This window comes from Drosophila nasuta, chromosome X (assembly GCF_023558535.2).
Source record: "Drosophila nasuta strain 15112-1781.00 chromosome X, ASM2355853v1, whole genome shotgun sequence".
Taxonomy (NCBI): domain Eukaryota; kingdom Metazoa; phylum Arthropoda; class Insecta; order Diptera; family Drosophilidae; genus Drosophila; species Drosophila nasuta.
The window spans coordinates 10,240,844-10,259,881 of NC_083459.1; positions in this window are offsets into that span (position 1 = coordinate 10,240,844).

Below are 19,038 nucleotides of genomic sequence, written 5' to 3' on the forward strand. Positions count from 1 at the left end.
AAAACAGAAGAGCTGTCATTGTCATGAGAAGGCAGAAGGACAGAAGTTCACTTGCTTACTTGCTATATATAGTGAACTTAAAAAGAATATGTTTTTTTTTGTCTATTGCTTTAAAAATTCGAAACTACAAGAAGAACAAATTATCAAATCAGCAGATGAAGTACTAGACGAAAAATAGTAAGCAAAAAAAAAGAATCATCTGGTTTAGAGCAACTCAAATATATTTAGTTTACAATAGTGAGCATTAGTTTTAATATATTTATTGTTTTTAAAATGTTTTAAATAAAATATAAGATATGTTATTATTTAATTTCTTTTCTTAAATTTAAGTATGAATCTTATTAAGTAAACATTCAATCGAAGAAAGGAAATTATATAATTAAGATTGCTTTACTTTCGTATTGTACTTTAATTACAAGTATTTCAATAAAGCAAATCAAAGCAGAACAAGTCGAATTTTTGAATATGCTCCTTTTGCAATCGGGTGGCAAAGAAAACGTTGATAACATTTGCTGCTCTCCTCGCTGCTGTGGTCATTGTTTCTCAATGAGCGTTGTTTGTTGTTGCTCAATAATTCAAATTAAATTTATTTATGCGTGAAAAATGACACTTAATCAGCTTTTGATTTATGCAATACCCTGCAATACATAGAGAAAGAAGTGTGTTTCAATTCGTGGATATAACATTGCAAATACATGCATAATGAATAATTTATTGACAATAGCGTATACTTAATATGGGAAAGCCACACACATTTGTTCAAGCATTTCACACTTATTTTATATATATGAGTTATTTGTCAACTTGTTGGAAATTTGAACAAATCGTTATGCACGTTGGCTAAATGGAGAAGAAAAAAAAAAGGAAACATAATCATATTAAGCAACAACAATTACGAATGCCAACAATAAAAACGGAAATTAATTCAAAAATAAAAATGACCCGAACAAAATCAAAATAAAATGGGACACTGCTCGAATCCAGCTGAGGGGAAGAGGAAGGAAAAGGGGTTGGGGAAGAAGGCCAAAAGCTTATAATGAAAATGAATTTAGGGTCAATTGTTATTGTTGTTGTTGTTGCTGTTGTCTGTTGAATGCAATACGAGGCAAACACTGTGCAGGCCCAAAAGTCATCAAAGAAATTCAATTTCGAAAAGAATCAAAATAAAAATAAGTTTTCTTCCTTCTTGTGACTTGAAAGCAAAGGCAAAGTAGAAGAAGAAGAAGAAGAAGACGAAGACGTAAGAATACGAACGACGAAAAAACGATGGAAAATTAAATCGAGCAATCAAATGATCATAATAGGTTAATCAAGAACAGGAGCCGGGCGTCCTTTTGCCTTTGGCCTTTCGGTCTCAGTCAGACTGTTTTTTTTCTGTTTTTTTTTTTTTCTTGGTGTCTCCCTCTTCTTCGGTTTTTTTTCTGCGTCTGCCTCATGCCATTGGCTCAGTCATTTGTCTGCTGGCCGTGCCGCACAATAGACAAATTGAAATCGCAAAATAGAAAAATGGCAGTCACACATACACACACACACACAAACACACTCGCACACACACACACATACGTATGCAGGTTGACATACAAGCAAATAAATAAGTGCACTCAAGTATGTAATATGGGCAACAACAAGGCGGACCCTGGTCAGACAATGTCTAGCATCGCTAGCTGCTCCAGTTTCCAGTTCCACATCCGTTTCCGCATTCCCCCCCTCCCCCTTCCCTCTTCTTCCTCCTCTTTACTAACGTTGGCATCCAGCACCCATCAGCGACAATCGTGCGGCAAATGTAGCGTAAAATCGGCAACATCGTCACAGTTAGCCCACAAAATTGTTAGTTTCGTTGTTGTCTCTCGCCTGCCCAGTGGCTTCTCCTCCTCTCTCTCTCTCTCTCTCTTTCTTTTGCCTTGCTCTCTGCTCAATTCTGGCTACGTAATCAGCTCCAAAGTTGCTTCGACTCTGACTCCGTCTGTGGAGCTTCTGATTTATGGCCGCCACACGCGTATCGTTGATGCTGCCGCATTTATTCACTTGCCTTTCACGTGCTGCACTCACGAGTAGTCGAACCATCGTCTCCTCTCCTCTCCACACTCCTCGCCACACCACATAAAGGAAAGAAAACAATTTCCCAATAGTTGCAACTCTCAACAACAAATCAACAGGAAGCGATACGTCTCATACCTAATTAATTTGACTATTTCAGGGAACAGTTCCGTTTTCTGTGGTTGTTGATCCAATTTTTACTGTCTGCTTAACTGCTACAGTTGCTGTTACTTTTACTGCTACTGGTAATGTTAATGTTACTGTTGCTGTTAATGATACTGCATATATTATGCTGACTTTTCTACTTTAACTTTAACTTTTATTGTTGCTCATATTCGGTTTGTTATTGTTAAACAGAAAACTAAATTTACTCAAATCAAGAACGGCTTAAAACATTCTAACTAAGTGTAGTGACTAAGTATTCAAATGCAAATCTTATTGCTACTTTTTTGTGTTTTTACTTATTGAAATACTTGCTGCCACTGTTAAGTTCACTGATAATGTTACACTAATAATAACTCAAATGTTACTCAGATTGCTAATTTAGCTTTTTCTGTTATTCTTATAACTCTTCCTGCAAGTTTCTGGCTTTTATTCAAAGTGTTACTGGTATCTTTAATGTATAAGTATATTTATATTATTTCATTTATATTTTTTAAGCATATTATACTTTCTACTTTTATTCATTTTATTAGCCTTGTTAATGTTTTACACCGACTTTTACGCCCACTTTTACTGCCACTCCTGATGAGAACTTAAATTTTAATATAATTGCTAAGTTTATTTCATCTGTAATGTTATTCTTATTCTTCTTATTAATTTAGCTGCAACTTTTATTCTTTCTGTTATTGCTATCTTAAATGTTAATATACATGTTACTCCTTTCTTTTTATATTCTTATTCTTTTTATTAGTCTTACTGTTACTGTTAATATTAATCTCCCAATTACAGTTGCACTTAATGTGTTTGATATCTGAAATATATCTAAACGTATTACATTTCTTATTATTATTCTTTCTTTTAGTGTTTCTGCTCCTCTTACTTTTACTTTTAATGTTAATCACATGATTACTGCCACTGTTAAAGCTCTCTGTGATCTTTATGGCCAGAAGCCAGACTTGAATATAATTTGACAATCTGAGTTGTATGCTGTATGCACCCAGCACTGACTGAGACACATTGACCCAACCATTGGCGTAGGCGAAGGAGGAGTGCAGAGGGAGGGCGGTTGGTAGGACCCGCTGGAATTTGGCTTGAATTATGTGCCGCATTACGAGGGCCGTCGGCGACAACGCGAGTGCCACGCACTCACAAAACTTTAACACAAATTGAATTATGCATTCAGTGGCATGGCCAGGGGAATGAAGAGAATATGGAGGAGGAGGAGGAGGAGAGGAACCTAGAGTTGACGGCGGAGCCATTAAGCGAGCAGAACGACGACGACGACGAGCGTCATCCTCCTCCTCCTCCTCGTCCGTTTGCTGACTTTGGCAAATGTAACTGTAATTTATTGAAATTTGTTGGCGCCGCCACGAGCACAGACACAAACCCGCCACAAAGTGGAGGCGCCTCCAACTACCCCTCTCCTTCCATCCTCAAAAAAAAAGAACCCATCCCACCAGAGGAAAAGTTTCTCGGTCACGTTTTTTGTCACGCTTTTGTTGCCGCGCGCTGCGTTCGGTGGTCACCAAAAATTGCACAGGCGGTCAACAGTCAGATGCTTTCATAGTTTTAGGGTTTCCTTTTTTTTCGGCTCCTCCCTCTCTACCCTCTCTCTCTGGCTTTTCAGAGCATTGTGTTTTCTTTTTTTGCTGGTTGCCACTCACTCAGCCTCAACAAAAAAAAAAACAAGCCTCCCCCATAAAATCATTGTTAATTTTCCCTTGCCTAGGACATACTCTAACTCGAGAGCATAAATATCCTTTATACAGATCAATTACGAATACGTGACAACCCTATGGCGATATTCTAGGAATAAAATAGACTTCTTGTGAAATTACATTTCGACAGGAATAAACTCATCGCCTTGCCTTAAAACACTTTTTAAATCCATCATGTTTGCAGTCAGTTCACAAATTTAATTTTATTTCATTATTTTTGCAGACTACAAAATTATATTTTGTTTCTTTCTATTTGTTAAATGAAACTGTGCTCTGCTCTTTTTTATTCAATGACCTGTTTAACTATGAATGCGCGCTTGTAAAAAAATGAATTTCAAAATAAGTTAAATTAGAGAACAAGTTTCTAATTAAAGCTTGTCGAAGCTGAAATACGCTAAGAATGTTTTAGGCAATAAATTTTAATTGAAAGTTGACTTCTACTTTTTCAAATAGGCAAAGTTAATTAAATTTGAAGTTTATAATAATGTTTTTTTTAAGTACATCAAAAGTGATAGTTTGTGTTTAGAACTGTGTTCTTAAGTTACTAATTCTACAAATTGTCTATTTAAATAAATTAATATAAAACGTTTTTAAAGAAAAAAAAACGATCAATCATAATAAGTTACTATTGAATTTTTAATAGCACATTTCAATCTTAAACAGTTTTTAAAGGAGCTTACACCCATAAACAATTGAATCTAAGCAAATATTTAGAAGGAAATTAGAAGGACAAATAATTAGTTTATTTATTTCTTATAGAAACTGTTGAAATTAGAATAGCTTACTTCAATCGTAAAGAGATTGTGAAAAAGTGTACATAATACAAATATAAAGAAATGTAACTAAATATTTAAAAACTAGTAAGAAAGAAAAATAATTATTTAATATATTTCAAACAGAAAATATTGATATTATAATAGATTATTTAATTCATGTTTAACACAAAACTTGGTCTTGAATTACAGCTGTGGATAAATTTCTGTTGGCAATGTTTCATGATATTAATTAATTGATTTTGAAGTAGTAATTGATTTGAAGTCGAATAATAGTAGAAAGACAATTTGGCAAGTAAACGTAAAACGAGAATGTCAATTAAGCATTTTTTTACTTAAGCATATTACATTAACGATAAGACAATGTGAGTAACATAATATATAATAATATGCAGTATGTAATAATTAAAAATAACGTTGATTCTTCAAAAGTGTTTAACAGAGTACTAACCATCGATTCATTTAATGTCTGCTTTGGACAATGCCAGTTAGAGTATCTCGTTGGTTTAATAAAGCTTTCATCAGGGGCTGGCAAACATAGTTCATATCAGCGATGAACCTTTCAGCTTGTTGCTCTGCATTTAATTGCTAGCGGTGGCTGGCAGCAAAAACGCCAACGCCAACGCCCTTTCATATCGTGTCCGCATCCACTTCCACTTCCACTTCCTCTGTCCTCATCTACGTCCTCATCTTCATCCATGTCCTTACCCGCATGTCGGCTAGTTGCGAGTCTTGTTTGCGGCCCCAAAAAGTTTGCAGCTGCTGCTGCAGCAGCGTCCGCGGTTGCATGCTAAAAAGTTTTAAGTGCCCCACTCGGCCAGCGGCGGGTCTGTTGTCCATTCCCCACCGTTGCGTCCCTCTCATCATTTCGGTTAGCTGCCCTCCAGCTCCACTCATCTTGCATACGCTGCGCTTTTCTATTAAGCATCCCGGACTCGTCTCATTTGTTGCCTATTTGTCCTGGGCCTAGGCCAGCCACCGACATCTCCAACATCTCCAACATCTCCAACATCGCCGACATCGTAAAAATGCCAATGAGCCAACCTGAGCGCCCGGCATTAAAACTTTTCTCATTTATCAGACGTCTCTTCTTCTCTTCTCTCTCTCTTTGCACTATTCTCCGCTCATCCCATAGACAAGAGTTCGCCGCGTCGGCCAGGTAAATTGATTGTCGCCGCCAACGAACTTCGATGGCTCTTGGTCACCTTGTCACGCGCTCCCAGACCGCCCGGTGTTTAATTGCTGTAGAGTCGCAGCAGCCGCCGATGCCATAGAGCTGCAGACTCAGTTCAATCCGCAACGGGATCGGGGCAATGCGTCGATTTTACAAAACGACAAACAATGGCCCAGCAAGTGGTAAAAGTTTTCGGGTCAACCCAGTCGAGAAGACAACCTCGCGAAAGGGCGAGGGACACACACAAAGACACATTCGCGGCAATGCAGGTAAAGTTCAAGCCGGTTAATGGCCAGACAAACGACTAGCCACACAATTGGCTAACGAGCAGCAAGCGTCTTCGAGTGCGGCAACAGAAAAAGTCAATTATCGATAGTAGGCAAGAGTTCAGTTATCGATAGTAAGATGCTATAAAAACCAAAGATTATCTTAGTACAATTATAATTAAATTCTTTAGAGCATTTAAAACTTTTAGGTGAAATTAAATAATACGTAAAGGGGCAAAAAGCGTCTTCGAGTGCGACAACAGAAAAAGTTAGTTATCGATAGTAGGCAAAAGAGGAGTTATCGATAGTAAGAAGCTATGCAAAGCAAAGATTGTTTTTGAATGAAAACTATGTACATATTTAATTAATTTAAACTCATTAGAGCATTTCAAACTTTCAGATGAAATGAAGTAATTAAATCATTTCAAAATTCTTAAAGCATACAACAATTTTAAAACTTTGGATTGGATCTCTAATTTTTGTTTATTAGCCGATTTCTAATAATCTTATGAAATTATTATTGATATGATTAACTGTCCGAATAACCGATGATGAGTTTCGACAGCCAAACACAGAATTTCACATTTCATTGCAATAATTTAAAATTATTTGGCACGATATTTTAAACTCACTCTGAATTGAAACCAATTATTTTCTGAAAGTCAAGGAAAGCATTTTATTAAAAACAAGTTAGAAAGTTACCCGCTAGCCATTTTGACTAAGGGCAAAACAATGCGGTATAATTCTTAAAATATATCAAATCAATATACCACTAAAATACAAATATACTACTACTATAATATAATAATATATTAGGTATATTTTAAGACCGCACTGTTTTGCTATTATTTAGCTTTCTTACTTCTTTAATGTTGAGACTTTCAAAAGTGTTTCTAAAATCGAATGATGATTTTCCCAAATTTAAGTGCAACAAAATGGTATTTAATTTTTTGAATATACTACATAGTTCAAGAAGTTAAATAAAACTTGAATTTATTGTTATTTATTTAGTTTAATTTCAATGTTAATACACAATCGTAAGATGGTCATTTGATGAAGTGTTTCTTCGTATTTACTCCTGTTGCATAATTGAGTGCTCAAAGCTTCGTCATGTAAAGTGAAAACTTATATTGATCAACTGTAATGCATTTTATTGTTGTGTTCTTATAATTTGCATTAATTTTCGCCGCTTAAATTGTCTTATTTCGCGTCGCTCGGACGTTTGTTTACAATTAACAAAACGTGGGCGTCTTCTTCGCTTCGCCTCGCTTCGCCTCTCATCGTGACCATGCCCACAATGCGCTTAATGAATATTCGCACATTAACGAGCTCTGTCTCTCGCTGTCTCTTTCTTTGCTATTGCTGTTGCTGTTGCCATCTCACTCGGCCTCTCTGTGGGCTCTGCTCGACGCGCATTTGCCAGCGCTAATGGCAAAAACAATAAATTTTCACTGAGCACACACGCACACAGTCTTCGCAGCTGATGCATCCTTCGCTTCGCCTTTTGCCAACACACTGTTGATATCCTTTTGATCCCTTTTTTGTAAATGACTTTCAGCATTTAAAATGCGGCAAAATGAATTGGCGGCGATTCCCTGAACAGCGACCGCTGTCCGTTGTCCTTTGTCCTCTGTCCGCTGCCAGAGTCGAGGCCGCTTTAGTTTAATTATTTGCGCAGCCCCCAAAAACAACAACAACAACAGCAACAAAAATGAGGAAAATTGTCGGAAAAGCAGCAGCAGCATGTGAAATAAAGGCAGAGAGACAGAGACAAAGAGAGAGAGAGAGAAAGCGAGCGAGTGAAAACCCAGCGAAAATAATAAATAATAATAACAGTTAATGCGATGCGCCAAGTGTTGATGGACGCTGCCCGCCGGCTGCATGGCGACAGAGGGCGTCACAGAGGGCGTGGCATGCGACCGCGGCCGCTGCCGCTGCACATGTGTCAATTAATTATAAAAAACAAGTTGGAATCGCTTACAACCAAAAGGGATTGACGACCACTGAAATACCCTCTAGAAAATTCAATTACACGCTGTTAATTTGTCCAACATATTTGCAAAGCTAAAATATTAATTATCTTTAATGCAATTATTGCACTTTTATTAGCTTTAATGAATCTAATTATTTAACAATTGTTTACTTTATGAAGTAGCTCCCCAAAAATAGGTGCAAGAAAGGGGAATTTAAATGCTTGTAAACACAAATATTAATATACTTGAGTCTAAGCTATTTTAATTTAAAGTAGTTGGTATTTATTTAGGTTTTTAGTATTTAATTATGTGTATTAAAGTACACAAAATATAATTCATCTATTGTATTTTTATTATGTTTGAAAGAACTTATTAATTTACATTATTATTAAGCATTTCATGTTATTGTTCAACTTATTAATCTTCTTATGTAAGTATTTTCAACTTTAAAAATGCAATATAAAATATTTTATTTGACCTCGACCAATTTTATAGAAACTTATGCTTTCGTTTTTATTATTATACACGTCATACATGTCATACACGTCATACATGTCATACACGTCATACATGTCATACATGTCATACATGTCATACATGTCATACATGTCATACATGTCATACATGTCATACATGTCATACATGTCATACATGTCATACATAGTGTATTAATTATTGTTATATTTTCGCGAATTGCGTTTATATTATTTACATTACCTCAATTGAAGAGGGAATTTCGGGAATTTTATGACATGTATGTCATACACGTCATACACGTCATACATGTCATACATGTCATACACGTCATACATGTCATACACGTCATACATGTCATACATGTCATACATGTCATACATGTCATACATGTCATACATGTCATACACGTCATACATGTCATACATGTCATACACGTCATACATGTCATACACGTCATACATGTCATACATGTCATACATGTCATACATGTCATACATGTCATACATGTCATACATGTCATACATGTCATACATGTCATACATGTCATACATAGTGTATTAATTATTGTTATATTTTCGCGAATTGCGTTTATATTATTTACATTACCTCAATTGAAGAGGGAATTTCGGGAATTTTATGACATGTATGTCATACACGTCATACACGTCATACATGTCATACATGTCATACACGTCATACATGTCATACACGTCATACATGTCATACATGTCATACATGTCATACATGTCATACATGTCATACATGTCATACACGTCATACATGTCATACATGTCATACACGTCATACATGTCATACACGTCATACATGTCATACATGTCATACATGTCATACATGTTATACATGTCAGACACGTCATACACGTCATACACGTTATACATGTCATACATGTCATACACGTCATACACGTCATACACGTCATACATGTCATACATGTTATACATGTCGTACAGGTCATACATGTCATACATGTAATACACGTCATACACGTCATACATGTCATACATGTCATACATGTCATACACGTCATACACGTCATACATGTCATACATGTCATACACGTCATACACGTCATACACGTCATACATGTCATATGTACATGTGTATTAATTATTGTTATATTTTCGCAAATTGCGTTTATATTAATTATATTACCTGAATTGAAGATCTCTTGATTTCGTATAGAGAAATTAAAATATTTAGCCTGAAGTATAATAATATCTCTTTCATTTATTTTCTAATTAATTTTGAAATATTTTATTTGAATTCCAAAAATTATTATTGCCAACGGTTTTAAGTATTTAAAGCATCTTTCTTTACAGTTGTGTATGCTCTTTTGGGGTGCTTTCTAGGGTATTTTGCAAAGACCCACATTTATTTAAAAACGTACAAAGGCGGTTGGCACAGTGCTGAAAATGGTTGCAACTGAGCTCCAGTTGATGCTTATAAACTACACAGAGGCGGCCAAGGTACTCACACACACACTCACACACACACACATACATATGCGTGAGTACGCATACACTCACACACACACATTCGCACAGACACGCACACAAATGAATATTTCCGTTAATCATGTTGACGCGTCTCAGACACAGCTGCCCGTTTAAATGTAAAAAGCGAGAGCAACAACAACAACAACAACAACAGCAACATCAGCAACAGCAACAAATTACTGCCAACAAAGGCGAAGTTCGTCGAGGCCGCCTTGAGATATTCCCACAATTAATTTAATGCTCTGCGCGTTTCTGGGGCGCCATCACGTTGTAGGCGCACGCTAAAGATGGCTCTTGTATGTGTATGTGTATATGTATGTTGTGTGTGTGTGTGTGTGTGTGTGTGTGTGCGTATGCGTATTGTCGGCATGGCGACCAAAAAAGCAATCCGATTGATGAAATAACACGTGAATGCTCAAAATCAATGCAGTTCTTATTTAAATATTAGGCACAACCTTTTTTTTACTTTGAAAAAGTTAAAGAATTTGATTTTTATTTGAATTTTCCACTCAATAGAGTTACTAATTGCAATCATAGCAATATCAATGCATTAAAATGACGCAAGGAAACAGCTGAGATAAAGTTTATTTTCAAAAAAGCAATAAGGGAAACTATTAGTATCGATTTAACTTCAAAAGTTCTAATTATCCGTCCATAATATTATCGTAAAGTACAGAGAAATTGTCAAAAAATTCCGAAATATATACAAAAAATGTCCGAAGTCAATTAAAGAATAATACTTTGTCGCGAAGACAGTTCTTTTTAACATAAATATCAAGTAAAGTTACTTAAAAAGTACCCAGTCAGCTGATGAAATACCAGGCAGACAAAAGTGAGCAGCAAGCAGAAATATAGCAAGTAACTTGCGTACTGAGTGGCGTCATCTATCGTCTATTCTCGCAAAGAGAATAATATATTCGTTTTTTAGCCATAACGCGTCTAAATCTTTTAACCAATCAGAACAACAACAAAGTAGTCCCGATTGGCATTAAAGGATTTCAAATATCCGTTCTAAAAAGTTGTAGGTGCAGGCGGTGAGTGTGTTTTCAAAAGTAAGCAAAAAGCATTTTAAAGGATCCTCTGGCAAAAAGACAGTCTAATCAATATAAAGAACATGTAAAATGACCACTCTTCAGGTGATTTAACATGTCAGCTGCTGAAATACCAGGCGCTCATAAGTGAGCAGCAAGAAGAATTATCTAATATTCAGTTACTAACAACCATCGATGCAATTATTTTTCTTCTTGGCCACCTGTGTGAAATAACAGGCGAACAGCAAGCAGAAATACAGAAAGTCACAAGCTTACTGAGTGGCGCCATCTATCGTTTATTATCGTAAAGTATTATATATTTAGCCATAACTCAACCAAATCATTCAACAAATCGCCAAGCTATACATTTTTTATCATCAGAACAACCAGTAATATCGATGGGCATTCAAGGATTCCAAGAATATTGACAGAAAATACGCCTTCAAGGAAAATGTATAGAGATAGTACGAGAAAAATTATGCTCTTTGGCATAAGGCTTATGAGTATGTAAAATAACAGTGCTGCAGGCTGCCTGCGATATTCGAAATTCGAAATCAGTCGAACGCTTTAAGGTTCTAGTCTCCGCTTGTGTGCTTCCGATAATGCTGTTGACAGTAAAATCACTTTTTTTTCTATGCATTCTTTGGTTTCATGCTATAATCATTGAGCTGCCCCATCGAGTAAGCAATGCAATGCGACATGTACATAAATAGGGCGGCCAGACAGCCATACAGCCAGACAACAACAACAAGAAGAACAACAGCAGCAGCGGTAATAATGGACAATAACAGGAGCAAGCAAGAGATAGGCCATCGTCAGCCAAGGCAGAGCAAACAAGCAACGAGACAAAAAGAAAACAAATATCAAGCGGCTACAACAACAAGGACAAGCGAACAAGAACAAGAACAAGAATTCGAAAGGTATCGAATGAGGATGGGAATGTGACGGGGGGAGAGGCGTGTTGTGTTGGCGGAATAACAACAGCCAAGGCAAAGCGAAGCAAATGCTGACTGCACTGATGGCATTTGATAGACAGGCAACCGAACGAATGAAGGAACGAACGGAGGATAGAACGGAGGATAGAACGGAGGAACAACCTGAGGAACTGAGGAACGAACTAAGGAACGAACTGAGGAACGAACTGAGGAACGAACTGAGGAACGAACTGAGGAACGAACTGAGGAACGGATTGAGGAACGAACGGGGGAACGAACTGAGGAACGGACTGAGGAACGAACTGGGGAAGAACGGTGAAATGAGTGGAGGATCGAAGGGAGGAACGAACGAAGGAAAGAAGGGAGGAACGAACGGAGAAACCGCCTTCAAGTCTAAGCTCAAACCACTTGACCAGGTGGCGTGTCGTTCAAGCCAAACGCTGAATGACATGGAAACATAGACAGAGTGAGATAGAGAAGAGAGAGAAGAGAGAGAGAGAGAGAGCACAAGTACGATTCGTAGTCTAGTACAACGATGATAATAACCGATGGGCAGCATAAACCGCACACACAATATGCAACAAAATAACACAAGACGAAGAACGAAGAAATCCAGAGCTAAATTCCACTTCACTTCGTATATCGATAGCTTACGTGTATGTTTGTGTGTGTGTGTGCAGTTGAGTGTGCTTCGAATTTGAAATTCAGTTGCAAACATTTTCAACATTTTGCCACCAGACATTTGTGGCAATACCTTTGAATCCAGTTAAGAGATTTATATAAAATCAAACTGTTCTCGTACTTTCGCCTAATCTGCCAAAGCGATTACAAATAAAAGACTTTAATATTTTCCAAATATCCAAAAATTACGAATTTTTTAAAGAGAAATACTTGCGTATATAAAACTGGGATATTGAACTCCTAAGCTCGTAAATATTTCATATTTTCTAGTTTTTGCTCAACAATTTTTGATTTCGTATATTTATGCATGAAATATTCGCTTTCTCCCTTGGCTTTAATCAAATTTAGCTTGAGCTCTTCAAATAATTTTGCGTTGCATACTTTTTCGTCCAAAAATAAAAAATGATAGCAAAATTTCATTTTGCAGCAGAGAATTCATAGCATGCCCGTATCCTATTTTGGCTCTTAAAAACTCGTATTCAAATTGCAATTTCATTTCATTTTTATGAAGTTTCATATTTGGAAGCGTTCCTCCTATTATTTTCGTAGCTATAAACTCTCTCGCTCTTGCTCTCTCACTCACTCTCTCTCTCTCTCTCTCTAGCTGCACATCAAGCTGTCGCTCTTCTGGGCGGGTGCCGAAAAATAGCTCTAATTGATTTTATAGCTGCGTTGATTTGAATCCGTTATCCACTTTATAGAGTTAACTTCTGCTCGACTCGCAATATTATTGTGATACTCTAACTTTGAGTACAACTTTACTTCTGTCTTCCTATTGTTTATTATATGTTAGAGAATAACTTATTGAATAAATAGTTTTTTCTCTGATTAAATATCTTTCCTTCTTCCTTGCTGAATACATTTTTTCATCTCAATAAATATATTTCTCGCTTTCTTTTTAAATACATTTATTTCTCAATACATTTCCGTGTATTGTTCAGTTTTGCAAAAGAAGCCTGTGAAATATTTTATCACAGAACTTCTTTATTAATGAAATTATTACTTTACCCATAAAATATCAAAATATTTTTGCTTAGTATAATATATATTTGGTTTATTTTATAGTAGAATATAACAAATTCAATAAATTGTTTTCTGTAAAAATATCTTTCTCTCTCTCTCTCTCTCTTTCATTCTAAATATCTTTTATCTTATTATATATTGAGAAATTTTGGTGTGCAGCTTTGCAAAAAAGTCTGTGAATTATTTTATAATGAAATCACTCAACTTCTTTTCCACAAAAATTACAAATTTATCTAAAAAATATTAAAGTATTTTCGCAAATAATGAAGCATATTTGCTTCATATTTTATGGAGAAATTAGTAATTTTCGTGGAAAAGAAGATTTGTGATTTCATTATAAAATAATTCACAGACTTTTTTTACATTTTTACATTTTCATCATGAGAATTTTTAAATAGCACACGAAATATAAAACATATTATTTTTTATAAGCTTATATAATATAGACGTTTTAATATACTATGAATGTAGGAATGAATAAAAATTATGGAATAATTGGATAAAATATATATTATTAGAGTTTTATAAAATTAAAATTAATACAAATTATAGAATAATAAGAAAAACATAATTTAAACAGAATTGAACATACAAGTTAGAAGCTATATTTATGTCGAAATTCTGCTGAATTAATTAATAGATTATTGAAAAAATTTATTTTTGTTTATATTGTATGTTACTTATAGATTTATTAAGAAACTGATCCAGAACAGCAATCATAACAACTTTCAAGAATATATTTTCCCTAAACCTAATATTTATTTAATTACATATTAAATTATATATTATATAATATATGTTATATTTGGAATCTATAGAGTATTTGAGCTTCCACATAAAAGTGTTTGGCTTGATCTCTGAATGTTATTTTTTGGACAAGAAGTTCTCCTTTTTGGCGCTCTGCAGCTGGAATGCCTGATGTCCGCTCGCTTTTATTAGCCTTTGTGTATGCTGCAGCATCTCCCAACTCTAATTTTATTTGTGCTGTGCATTGCTGCACCTTTATATTATTGTTGTTGTCAGATGGCATTGTTGTTGTTGTTATTATTTTGCTGTCATGGCCGCTGCCTCGATGCTCCTCTGCTCTCAACGTTCTTTGCTGCAGCTTCGTTGTTTTCTTCTTTATCTGTGCTACACACACACACACACACACGCATACGTACTCGTGTTTGTGTGCCTGAAATATAAATATGTTCCACGGCTTTACGCCATTTTTATACACTCACCGCTTACCACGATGTGCCACGCCCCCCTCGCCGTAAACGGCAACACAACGTCTTTGGACCGTTCAATGCTCGCCTGGCCAGTGCTTCTTCTTTCTATTCCCTTTCCCTTTCTCTCACTCCATCTCTCTCTCTCTCTCTCTCGCTCGCTTTCCTTCCCTCTTCTTTTTTTTGGGCTTTGTCGCGTCGTGTGTTTTCTATGTGTTTGTGTTATGCAGTTGACGTGTGCTTATTTTCTATTCCGCTCCATATGTCATGCCAGCTCTCAGTTCTTGTTGTCCACACACACACACACACACACACACACTAGACACTCATACACTCACACACACACATATGTGTACACACTTTGTAGTTCGTTTTCATTCTTTCGCCTCTTGCACACACTTTGAGTTGGGCATAATATATTAGGAAGTCGCATTTGTAACAATTCAATTATTTTGTGAATGTAAACAAAATTATTAAAGTGCATTTACTTTTACATCATTGTTAATACTTAAATAATTCGATTTATTTTTAAGTACATGGCTTCAACAGTAAATCGATCATTTAGTTTTAGCATTCAAAATTATAATATTTTTACTTATTATGCAAATGACTTCAAATTTTTTTCTTAATTTTAACAAAACTTTTTCAGCTTAAAAATAATAATAAAATAAGGCGAAGGAGAGTCAAAGGTCCCAGCAACCTTAAATTAAATTTAGTATTTAATGAGTTAATAAAATACATAACAAATTCTGAAGTAAAATATGCAAATGACTTTTTTTATGCTTTGGATAATATTATTATTCTATTATACTCATAATATTTCAAATTTATAAAAGTTAAAAGAGCAAAAAATATATTTTGTTTTTTGAATACCAGAATATAGTACTATGGTAAATAGTTAAAATAAATAAAAATTTGCACCACTTGTTAAAAGTATTTTAAAATTTTGTCTATGACTCAAGTTTTTTGTCATAAATATCCTAAACACATTTTTTTTATTAAAAAAGTTTAGTTATGCATTAATATTACATAATTTAAATTGGGCACATATAAATATATTTTTAATTTATTATAATTTATATATTTAATTTATTATATATTATTACTATTAAATTTTTTAAATTTACTTAATGTATTTACAATAATTCAACGGCACAAAATTCTTTCTCTATTATAGTATACTAAAAATAAAAAATCAATTTATTATTATATTTGTGTTTCTTAGCCCTAAAATTATTTAATTTAATTTGGATTTTGTTCTGACTTCTTATTTTACAAATAAATATGGCGACACTTTCACACAGTTGGCAACGCTGGCTAGCTAATTTAAGTGCACATAGTTGGCAACACATCAGAAGAAGCCTGAAGCTAACAAGCAAGAGCGAGAGCGAGAGAGAGAGAGTGAGAGAGTGAGATAGCCAGAGCTCTGCAAAGCTAAACAGATGCAACGGTAAGAGTATTTTCTGGATACTGTTCTGGCGCATTGTTATCACTTATTTTTTTTTTCTTTTCTTTTTTTTTTTTCATTCTTGGCCTGTGAATTTGCAGCATTGTTAGCGTGTGCATGTCCTTCTCTGTATGTGTGTGTGCGTGTGTGTGTATGATTTTGAGTGTGTTTGTGAAGTTTTGTTGTATAAATTGCGTTGGGAATAAGAATTGAGTTCTAAAGAGATTTAATGGCGCACGCTATCTCGCTCGCTCCTCAGCTCCAGCTGAGTAGTGCTGTCTCTCTCTCTCTCGCTCGCTCGCTCTCTCTACTCTTTTGCTTGCAGGTCCCAGTTGCCAGTGAGCTCCCAGCAGCAGCTTCTAGTCAGATCTTTGCTCCATTGTTGCCCAAAAAAAAAAAAAGAAGAGGAAAACGAAAATAACACAAAAAATGCAATGCAACAACGGGAGCAATCGAGTGACTGCCTTTTAAGCTCAGCACAGCTCATATGCAGAGGCTTCTTGGCATTTTCTGCTCATGTTCGGGACCGTTGCAATAATGCCAACAAAAAAAAAGAAGGGCTTTAAAGCATTTTGACTTTGTCAATTTTGCATTTCCGTTCGTATCGGACCAAAAAGCCAGCTAGCCAGAGGGACAGACGGACAGACGGACGAAACAGCCCCATGAGCAACATTTTGTGTTATTAATGAAGACAGCATTCCACATATGTCTCTCTCTGTCTCTTTCTGTCTCACTCTCTTACACTTTCTGTGTGCAAAGGAAGTGACAACAAGGCATTGCTTAATTTGGCCATTTGGATATTTGGATAGCACATTGTCAAGCTGCCGAGCTGGCAAAAGAGTTTTGCGGCTTTTCCACAATTTCAACGCAACTGATTAAAAAGCCATAAATCACATAAAAGGTAAAAAAAAGGAAACAAAACGAGCAAATATATGATGAATGAACATTGATCAGATCCAATTAAAGATATTGTTAATCGATGTTGTAAGAATAAGCAAAGCAAACTTTTTGCTAAGCACAATCAAATGTATTTCTTTTAAATAGTTAATAGTTAATTAATAGCAAATAAAATTACCAAATATTATATATTAAAATTCATTGAAATATAAGTGTTTGGCTAACTTTGTTAATGTCAAAAGTCAAGTTAAAGAAATGTATGAAAATACTTTGCCAAGCATAAAAAGTTTTGTTAAACAAATCAATTGCATTTCGTTTAAATCATAATTAACGAAAAATTCTTGAATTGTGAAATAGTTACTAAATAAATAAAAATAAAAATAACACTTCCAGTAAAGTAAAGTAAAGAATAGAATGAAGTATATAGACAAAGTGACAACTAAGGAATTACTTCGATCGCTATGCAAATCAATTATAATTCTTACACCAATAATATTTTAGATTTTTAAATAAATGTCAACTATCTGTTAGTTATGCAAACAATTAAGTTAACACTTATATTTTAATTGTGTTACAAATAAATGAATTACAAGTTTAATAAAGCGAATAGTAAAATGTTTGGCTAACTCAGCTAATAAAAAAGTCGAAGAGAGCAAAGAAAATCGTTTTCTCGCTTCTTTCGATTTATTATAAAGGAATATTTATTTAATTTTGAAATAGTTAATAAGGAAATTGAAACTGTTAGTTAAGCCATTAATGAATTAAGCATTTGCAAAACACAAGTAACATAAATAAAATAGTGAAATGTTTTAGCCAAATATGTTATATTACAAAATCAGGTCAAAGAGCACACAATAAATTGTGATATTCAGGCTGGCAATATACAAAATGAAAGTGAGATCAATAAAGCAATGTGTGTGTGTGTGTGTGTGTGTGTTGGTTAATGTGCCATTAATGAAATTAGAGCTGGCCCGCGGGGAGTTTCAGTTTCAGTTGCAGTTGCAGCTGGCTGTTGTGGCAACGCACTTGCTGCTTGCTGCTGCTCCACAGCAACAATTACCCAAATACACATACACAACACACACACACACATTTACATAGCTCTCTGTGGTGCTGGTGTGTGTGTGTGTGTGTGTGTGTGTGTGTTCATTATAGAAATGTATCTCTTGGCAGCTGTTTAAAACCAACTGCAATCCGTTCAACGAACTCCTCACGAGGTCGCATCTCAATTGCCAACACACACACACACATACACACACACACATACACACATACACGTTCAAAAGTAGGAGCATTGGCCGGGTCAGAAAAGGGAAGATGAGACTGAGAATGGAGTTGGGTTAGTTGCGAAGCTGGCTTAGAGATAGGGTGCAGCTACACTTTGGATGATGTTGCTCTGGCTGCTGTTCTGGCTGCTGTTCTGGCTGCTGCTGGGTAATATGAAAATTGCACTGGCTGTTAACCCTATTTGCAGTTGCTTTTGTGCCATAAACTCAAACTCAAACCCAACCCACACCGTCACCGTCACGCGCCTCCTCTCTAAGCCCAAAGCTGTTGTTACTCTTACCGTTTGCAGTGCAGCTGTTGAATGTTGTTGTTGCTGCTGCTGTTGTTGTTGTTGTTGTTTATGTTGATTTCATATCATCAGAGATTTTAGCTTGATGGCTGGCTGGCTGGTTGGATGTAGCGTAGGCAAAAGTGTAGCATACTTTTCAG